General features: G+C 49.9%; 1 non-coding gene and 1 pseudogene across 1 annotated transcript; both read right to left on the reverse strand.

Annotated features, from left to right (window-relative positions):
* Positions 1-471: 471 nt before the first annotated feature.
* Positions 472-620, reverse strand: LOC149342251 (U1 spliceosomal RNA; annotated as a pseudogene).
* Positions 621-7,295: 6,675 nt separating this feature from the next.
* On the reverse strand, positions 7,296-7,458 carry LOC149342252 (U1 spliceosomal RNA). The gene has a single exon (XR_016283343.1). It is a non-coding gene; the product is annotated as a U1 spliceosomal RNA (small nuclear RNA).
* Positions 7,459-9,860: the final 2,402 nt, after the last annotated feature.

Here is a 9,860-nt window from a genome sequence, read left to right on the forward strand (position 1 = left end):
CGTGCGTGCATTTGGGCACGCTGCAACGCTATTCCTCTCGGGTCTTTTTTGCGCAATTTCTTTTCCTTTGAAAGGTACGACGACAAATCGACCGAGAGCGGGGACACCGCGTTGGTGAACTTTGAAGTAACCTTACTTCTAATCATTGATCAAATGGACACAGTCGCGCAAAATACAATGCGATTGCAAGTTTCACTCAAGTTAGGCTGACGTCTCGGAGAGTTAGTTCTCTCGAAGATTCCTCTTCCAACGTTTCTGCTAATCATTGTCTTTAGGCGCTCCAGGATACCACCTTTTGCTGCGATTGTGTGCGCAGAAACATAAGACTTTAGTGCAGTGGGGTCGTGCGGGGACCCATGAGCGCCCCACGAATTTTATATAACAAAGTTTTTCTCTCTCCGCCAAGCGAAATAAAGTAGTAATGAAGCAAATTTTTTTCACTGAGTGTATTCTAATTTTTGCTTTATGATGTAGGGGCTGGCGGCGATGCCAAGCCCCACTACCAAAAATTCATGCTCCATCCGCCCTCGTTTGGGGAAGTGGCATGCTTCAGCCCGCAAAAGGCCTCAGCATGGAGCCCGACATTCTTGATCGTCGGAGACTCAGCATCTGGTAAGTATGCCGAACAACGCTTTGCGTGTGAACCTATGCGAGACAACCTACCTCACTGCAAACGTGAGGAGGCGTGTGCTTAATAAACTTTCCAGCCAGCCTAGACATTATGTGACTCGAAAGATACACGTGCACACCGGAGATGTAATTAAAAACAAAGCTTTTAAATAAATTAAGAAATTGAAGGCAAGATATACCGCGTGAATGCCATTTTACTGACGCGATACGAGTGCCAACGGTAAAGAGTACTTCCTCCTCCTCTTCTTCTAACTTATACTATTCGTTTCGGGTCTGCTCAGGACCGTGGGCCGCGTGCCCTGGTAGTTTCATGTAGCCGAAAAGCAAGAGGAGCCCGTGGGCTGTGTGATGTCAGTACACGTTGTGATTGTTGTTGCGACTGTGATTGCGTTGTGATTGTGATTGCTGGACATGCGCTCTTTGCCAGGTGCTTTTATATGTTTTTCCTTGTGTATGAAATTTTAGTTGCGAGACAGCGCTTGTGTTGTGCACCTCTTCGTCCATCGTGTCTGTTCGCGCTGTGTATTTCTTTTAAAATGCACGTTACCTAAGTCAAATTATTCCTAAGCAAAATTACCTAAGGTCGAAATTATTCCAGAGTCCATTATTCCACGACCGTGTATGCAGACGCGTCTTGGAGAGGAGGAGATACCAAAATCGCTGTAGCGGCGGTGGTCGATTCGTCTTTACGCGAAATGACCAGCGCGTCTCTCCGAGGCTGCACAGCTGCAGAGGTCGAGTAAGTAGCCGTTGCTCTAGCGGTGGCGGAGGGCTATAGAACCGGGCGGTCGCTAACAATACTCGCGGACTCTCGAACGGCCTGCCGAAATTACATGAATGGCAGGATAGGTCGTCACGCGCTCCGTATAATCCTCGCAGCGAGCGACAGAATTAAAAACCAGGAAGAACAAAACCACAAGATCCCACACAAAATTGTGTGGGTACCGGCGCACACTGGTGTGGCCCGTGTTCCCCGGGCCACCCCCAGGGCACACGGGACAGGACAGGACAGGACAGGAGTAAGGCTATCACTGTAAACACTAAATATCACAAGTATTTTATGGGTCAGTAGTATGCATAAAAAGCATCTCCATTTTCTTTTTGAAATGACAAGTGGTTTTACAAGTTACACCTTCGTCAATTATGGAAGGAGACACGTTGCAAACTGCAGAAATTTGGTTATCAATGTGTTGGGTGCCGTAGTTTGTCCGGGCACGACTGGAAATGAAAGAAGGGACTCGCAGACTATAGCCTATGTTTCTGTTCACATACTTGTTTCTTAAAGATGTGATGTCCTGCTTTGTTTTATGATAAATATGAACAGCAACTGAAAGATTATAGCACAATGGGAATGGAGGAACATTGAAGGACTGTAATAAGCAGTCGCCTGAAGAAGGATTAGGAGAACATGCGCGCAGAGCTCTTTTTGTAATGAAAATAATCTGGCTGTGTCAGTTTTGTTGCAAGTGCCCCAAATTAAATTGCAATACACCAGTTGTGAATGGATGAGGGCAAAATACAACTGCCTTTTAGCCTGTATGGGCAAGAAGTACCTGATGCGATTTATCACACCAATAGATCGAGCTACACGCAAACGGACGTGATTTACATGGTCACCCCAGCCTAGCTCACTAGGAAAGAATACGCCCAGGAATTTACAAGAATTTACGGATTCGATCAATGTGTTGTTGAACTGGAGTTGGATGTGATAATCTATAGGCTTATCATCCTCACCCTCGCCATCTCGCGATCCCTTTACCGGAAGCTGCACATCAAGCCACTGTCGTGAAATATGCATGAGTCCCATTATGACCAGCACCGCAGAGCCCGAGCAAAGGCACTACACTGAGATAATGGGCATGTCCACCCATAACGCCGTATAGGACACTGTTGCCAGGATGATAAAGCGACCGCAGCCTTGGTGGACCCCTTCTCATTAGCCCTCATCAAACTACCTCTCCCGCCAGACACCTTCCCAGAGGCTGTAGAGGAAGCCGATATTACTATTGCCATCACCCGCACGGAAGCCAGCTACATATTAGCAAACTTTAAAACTTCGATTATAAATTTTGCGCGAGGCCGAATCCATGTCCCTGCTTTTGGCATGCAGCACTCGCCCGCTGCACTGCTCCCCACCCGCCCCGCGCTAAGTGCAGCTGACAGAGGTGCCTGTGCACTCCTGGAATCCTGGAAACGAGGCCGCCGTTTAACCCGTGGTTCTTTAAACCGGGCTGATGTGGCTTCTGATCAGGGATTCACGAAGGAGCGCATGCAGGAATTCTGCGAGTTGCGGCAGGCCGACAGAGCCTCGCGCCAGCTCTACCTCCCAGCCCACCGCTCCCTACATAACAAACACGCAACACTGTATCGCAGACTACAGACACACTCTCATCGCTCACAACTATCACAGCTATCATTGCTCCTTCCGCACTCCTGAATGCACCCTATGCCCAGAACCCTGCGCATCTTCACTCCACTTCCTCGCCCTCTACCCGGCGGGCCCGTCCCCGCGGGACCTAGAGTGCCAAAAAACCTGGGAGGACTGGAAGATCCTGCTGCTCTTGGAGGACCCGGCCGTGCTGACGATCGCCACCGACTGGGCCACCAGTATTACAGGCCTTAAGAACATAAACACTTGAGTGCAGTGGCATCATGCGTGGACCCAGGGGCCTGCGTGCCTCCAATTCCTTCGTGGTGTTCTTCGTTCGTGGTGCCTTGTGGTGTTCATTTGTTTGGCACTTCATCTCACCTATTCTTTGTAAAGTGGCAATGGTAGGGATGGCAAGTAAGCTAGAAAAGATACAAGATATCAGGCATGCCATACACGCCTATGATATCAGTATCTGGATCAACAAGGGCTCAAAGGAAAGAAGGCATGAGAAACTCCAGGCGGCGGCCGCTTGCGTCCAGAAGTGCGCCAGAGCAAGAGGCCTGGCATACTCTACCGAGAAATCCAAGCTGCTGAGAGTGCGGAAGGAGAAAATCAGACGGCAAGGCCTACTTGCAAGGGATCGAAATACCGAAAAAGAATATGTTTAGACTCCTTGTGCTGTGGATCCAGACGAATCAGCGAAGCAGCCACACCTTCGCCCTACTCAAAGCGACAAAGGTGCAGGTTACCCGAATTACAGCCTTTATCACCAACAACAGACACGGAATGCGAGAGGAAGACACGTTGAAACTGGTGGGACAGCTGGCGGTAACCAGAGTCATACAGCTTGTCATACCCTCTCTGAACCAGGCTGAACAACAACATGCAGAGGCCATTTGACCCAAAGCCCACAAGACGGCGCTCAAACTGCCACACAACACATAAAGTGAACGGCTTCTGGTCGTGGGGATCCAGAACACCTTCGGGGAGTTGAGGGAGGTACAGCTCCGCTCGCAAATACACAGCCTGATGCAGACAACGACCGGGCGAGCGCGCTTGAAGATACTCGGCTACAATGAGTAAGTGCGGTAAATGGCCAAAGTGGAAGCCATATCATACGACCAACACAGACAGCTCAAGGTATACCTCCAGTCCCAAAAAACATGAATCCCAATCTTCAGAGAGGACTTATGCGAACAAGAACAACACGGTGTACTTGAGCGCAGCCGCATACGACTACAGCAATGAACGGGCTATGGCTTCGCTGGTGGATTCGGAACACCGAGAAGTTACCAGTGGGTCACTCAGAAACTCCACGCCGACTGAGGCCGTGGAACTAGCTGTCGCTCTAGCGGCGGCGGAAGGCTACAGAGCCGGGCGGTCGATAACTATCCTCACTGACTCTCTAACAACATGCCGTAACTTTCTGAGTTTCTGAATTGGTCGTACCGCACTCGGCGTACTCGTCGGAGTGGTAGGAAGCATCAAAAAGACAGAAAAATAACGATGAGAGATCCAACACAGGATCGTATGGGTACCGGAACACGCAAGGGTGGCAGAGAACCAAGAGGCGGATAGGGTAGCTAGAGGTTGCACTACGAGCCGAGCCACCAGTGAATTCGACCTCGAGGATTCGTGCCGGTCCCCCGCGAGTACTCGGCCATACGAGAATGTGACAAGGGTGCCAATAGGAACAATCCTCGGCCGCATAGGTCACTCAGCAGGGAAGAGGTTGTTGCATGGATGCAGCTTCAGACATGTTCATATCCTAATCCCTCCTTCCCTACTCCGGCATGCGCCCTATGCCCAGAACCCTTCGCTTCTTCCCTTCACATCCTTTCCCTCTGCCCGGCGGACCCTCCCCCGCGGGACCTAGAGAACCTCAAGACCTGGGAGGACTGGGAGACCCTGCTGCGCTCGGAGGACCCGGCCGTGCAGACAATCGCCACCGGCCGGGCTGCCAGTGTTATGGACCTCAGGAACATAAACACTTGAGTGCGGGGACCCTGGGGCGTGCCCCGAATTCCTGTTGTAATAAAGTTTTCTCTCTCTCTCTCTACGTATAATGGTGTCCATGATGCAAGGAAAAACCCACTTTACATCACATTACAATGGAATATCAGGACATTCACGTTGTCCTTAAGACTAGAAACCCAGTGCGGAGCTATGAGAAGCACTGCTCGTCAGCGACCGCTGAGAGGACCAAAGAGGTGTGGTGCAGCGTGCCCAAAAGTCAGCAAAGGCTAGCGTAGCCCTGGATTAAGGGCAGACGACCACTGCTTGAGCCGGTCTCTATCGACAGCTAAGACTGAAATCTGACCACCAACCGCTGAGGATCACAGGAATATTTTACATCTGAATAAATGTTTCTCCAATTAAATTCAATATCTCCCTGAAAATTAACCCAGACTAAACCAGTAAGGTTTCTCTTTCTTAATTCACTCCCTCTTTCATTCCTTTAAAATAATTGAGTTTTGCTCAAATAAAATGGCATAGTAATTGTCTCACATCTAGGTGGACACCCGAATCGCGCTGTAAGGGGAGCGAGGAAGGTGGAAGTGAAAGAAGACAGAAAGAGCTGCCGTGGTGAAGGCCGCCGGAAAAACGTTACAGATCACTGCTGCTACCCGCATTGGAGAAATGCGGAAGCATTGACGCCTCCTCGGCACTCGTCGCCCCTCTTTACCTCGCTTTGATTCTCTATGCTGCTCTGATTATACCCTCTTTTCATCCCAAATCCATTTTGGGTTTTCATATTCGGCGCTATGGTTGCTTTCCCGCCCACTTATTATATACCCCTAATTCATGTATATCAATCAAACTTTTCGTTCGATTAATTATCACACATGAAACACATTTCAATCGACTTCAAACTTTATTTTCACTTCTTTGCCTATTTTTCCACTATTTTGCCATGCACGGCTGTTTTTCCGTCCACTCACTATATCGACGTTTTTCACAGTATTGGCTCTAATTAATTGACTATTCATCCAGGTGGTCGAAATTTCCGGGGCCCTCCACTACGGCGTCTCTCATAGCATTAGTCGCTTTGGGACGTTAAACCCCATAAACAAACCAAACCAACCTATTGGCATGACATTTTTTGGGCATGATTTTCAGATTGTCCTCTATTGATCACAATCATTCGTTTGATTCTGCCTCTTCTGAGAATTTCACATTCGTTGCGAACACGTTTTGGTGACACACTTTGGTGACACGACCCGTTGTTGTTGTTGTTGTTGTTGTTGTTGTTGTTGTTGTGACTGAGAGAAGGATGAAAAGGAAATTGCACGGGCCTGCTACTGGCTCGAGCCAAGCCACCACCGCTGCCACGTGCAGATAGAGGAGAGTTAAAAGATCAGAGGAAGGAGAGAGAGGAAAGGAAAGACGCGCGTCGCAGCAACAACTGCGTCCGCCGGAGCGGACGCTGCTCAAAAAACAGATAAGCGGCCGAAGACGCGCTCGCCGAAGCGAGAACAGATACACCGGTCTTGTCGACATAGGTCACATAGCCCATTAATAATTTCGACCACCTGGGGATCTTTAACCCGCACTGACATTGCACAGCACTCGGGAAACTTTTTCATTTCGTCCATCTGCCCCAGTGGCTCAGTGGTCAGCACGCTCGACTACTGATCAGGAGCACCCAGTCTTCAACCCGAACGCTATGCCCGCGTTTCGATGTAGGCGAAATGCTAAAGGCGTCCGTCTCTCTCTCTCCGTATGCGATGCGATGCTAAAAATTGAAATACAGAAAGTTGGATTTTGAGGAAAGGAAATGCGCAGTAATTCTCTCTCTCTCTCTCTCTCTCTCTGTGACTTCTCGTTGGACACTCGATTTTCAGTTGGTCTAGGTCTAAATTATTCCGGAGCCCTTCACTGAGGTACTTCGCTCAATCTTTTTAATAACCAATATATATTTGTATCTCTTTCACTCCCACTTTCCTCCTTGGCTTTCCTTTCATCAAAAACCTCTCCTCCGTCCACCTAGATGCGTCTCTTTCACTCCCACCTTCCTTTCCTCAAAAACATCCTTCCTCCGTCCACCTATATGCGAGAGAGAGATTCGGGGCACGCCCTAGGGTCCCCGCACTCAAGTGTTTATGTTCCTAAGGTCCATAACACTGGCAGCCGGCCCGGTCCTCTGAGCGCAGCAGGGTCTCGTCCTTGAAGTTCTCTAGGTCCCGCGGGGGAGGGTCCCGGCAAGAGGGGCGTTCATGTATGGAAATGACCCTTGCAGTTTAAAGACAAAATAACTTGTAGAGAACTGTTCTGATTTTGGATTAGATTCAGGCAGGGGCTGGCGCGTACGCCTAGCCCCACTACCAAAAATTGAATGCTCCCAGCTTCCCCGGTTTGGGGAAGTGGCGTGCTTCAGCAAACCGCAGTGCAATGGTAAGCCTCAACACGGGGCTCCAACCTTTCTGATCATTGGAAACCCAGCACCAAGTAAGTATGCTGCTAACTCCATCGCCAGGGGAAGTCTTGCCAGGGATCACCCCTCATGTCACCGGTGGCTACTGCGGCTTCCTAAAATAATGAGCGTCTATCGAACTCGCAAAGGCTCTCGTACAAACGACAGCCTTAAGCAGGACCAATACATTTCAAAACCTGTAATTTGTACCTGCAAAATAGACAATTTCTTCTTCATATTAAGGAGTAAATTGGTCTGAATTAGAGCAGAATTGCAGGACATTACGCAACACGCGTGCTCTTGTCACGAGCCAAAGGGCAGTTCACGCGCTCACGCACTCACGTCATATGAGCTCGAAAGAAGACGAAAAAGAAATATAGACTAACACATGGGCTTCTGCTGGAGCGCAACCAAAGTAAGTAACCTACCGCATAAAGAAGCCCCTTCCTGTAATCAATGCAGCAAGGCATGCAATCCAGGTGTTGCACGTATTGGCTTGCAAGCAGCTTTGTACAACGAGAGCTGTTAAGCGCCAGTTTCTCGGTTTCGTGTTGTCGTCGTAGTCATCATCGTTGTAGTAGTAGCAGTAGTAGGACGTCGTAGTTATCAGCGTAACCGGAAGTGCATTGCTATGGTACCACTCGCAGGATGATTACCGTGAAAGTAGGAGGGTATGACGCGAATGCCTAACGTGGAGGCGCCTAACGTAGAGAGAGAGAGAGAGAGAGAGAAAACCCTTATTCTAATTAATTGTAGTAGTAGCAGTAGTAGGACGTCGTAGTTATCAGCGTAACCGGGAAGTGCATTGCTACGGTACCACTCGCAGGATGGTTACCGTGAAAGTAGGAGGGTATGACGCGAGTGCCTAACGTGGAGGCGCCTAACGTAGGGAGAGAGAGAAAAAAAGTGACTGAGGCTTAGCTAAGGTTAAGCCTAGTCAGATGCGAAGCATATTGATGACTAGGCTTGGTAAAGTTCCCCGCTTTGTTCTTCAGTTGTTGTTGAACGTTGTCGCCGAGCCGCATATTGAGCACGCCGCTTAGCCAGACGTTCATCCCGGTCTTCATCGGTCTCTGTGGCACGCTGAAGCTTTCGCTTCTTGTTCAAATCAGCCCTGCTTCTAGGCGGCATCCCAACACCTGGCCGCCTCGTAAGTGCCCGGAGAGTTGTTGTTGTTGTTGTGACTGAGAGAAGGATGAAAAGGAAATTGCACGGGCCTGCTACTGGCTCGAGCCAAGCCACCTGCCCGGAGAGCGAGGCAAGCTCAGCTTTATACCGCTGCTGTAGCGTCACGTGGTCAGCTGCAGCGCCTCTGATGTGGAGCCTCCACCGCCGCGGCCGACCGCGCGAGCCGGCAGCCCATCTCTCCTCTGCTGTGACGTCATGTTGTCACGTGGTGTCACGTGGTCACGCTAAAGGTAAATGGTAGCTCCACCGCCGCGCTCGACGGGCTGTAGTGTAGCTCTAGTAATATGCTTCGCATAAAAAACCTTTATTCTAATTAAGGAATTCGGGCGTATGGGGACCCAGCGGCCTGCGTGCCTAACTCTTCCACTCGACCGAATTGCTCATCCCAGTGAAGTGAAAGCGTGGGCTGCGCTTAAAATCGTCGACAATACGCTGAGCGGTTTGTCAATAAATAGAATACAATAATTTTATTATGCGAAGCATATTACTCGCACAACCGAGCTCTTCCTTGCTGCGCCGCGCACGGCCGCGTAGCTACCACTTGACCTTCATCGGCGCACCACGTGATATGACGTCACAACAGCTGTGAAAGCTGGGGCCTCGTGCGCTCGCTTGCGGACGCGCAGCCTCCGCCGGCGGCCTAACTCCCGCTCCTACCGCTAGGAGATACTGACGTCACGCAAAAGGCGACGCACTCGTTGAGTCAGTTGAGCAGCGAGATGTCGGCCAGGGAGAGGGCGGCTCGCCAGACCGCAAAACCATGATTCGCATCCTAGGCTTAACCATAAGCTAAGCCAGGCCATTTTTTCTCACCAAACGAGATGGAGGAGGCTGCAAGTAAAAGCTGCACGGAAATGGCAGCTTAACCAAGCCCGCAGCCGACTCAAGGCGTTTCATGTTTGTTTAGTCCCTTGGAGCACCGCCTGCACGAATAACCTTCAAATGAACAGGGTCGCTGCCTGACAAGAATTGCATTGTCATCGTGGCTGCCACTAGAAACATTAATTTTTTACGGCCTAAATAAAAATTCTAGACATAAAGACGCTGTGGCAGAAGGCTGCAGGTTAAGTTTGAACGCAGAAGATTAGTACTCGGGTGCTCCTGTTTTTATTTTACATTCCCCGCGCTTGGAGCTATGTGGCGGCAATGACAGGGAGATGTGCGCTGCATGCGTTGGAGTGGACAACGTTATGGCAGAAACACTGCACTAGAGCAATACAAGTTGCCGATGAAAACATATCTGCAGAAACGCGGCAC

Source organism: Amblyomma mixtum, chromosome 5, assembly GCF_055824585.1.
Source record: "Amblyomma mixtum isolate Tamu chromosome 5, ASM5582458v1, whole genome shotgun sequence".
NCBI lineage: Eukaryota > Metazoa > Arthropoda > Arachnida > Ixodida > Ixodidae > Amblyomma > Amblyomma mixtum.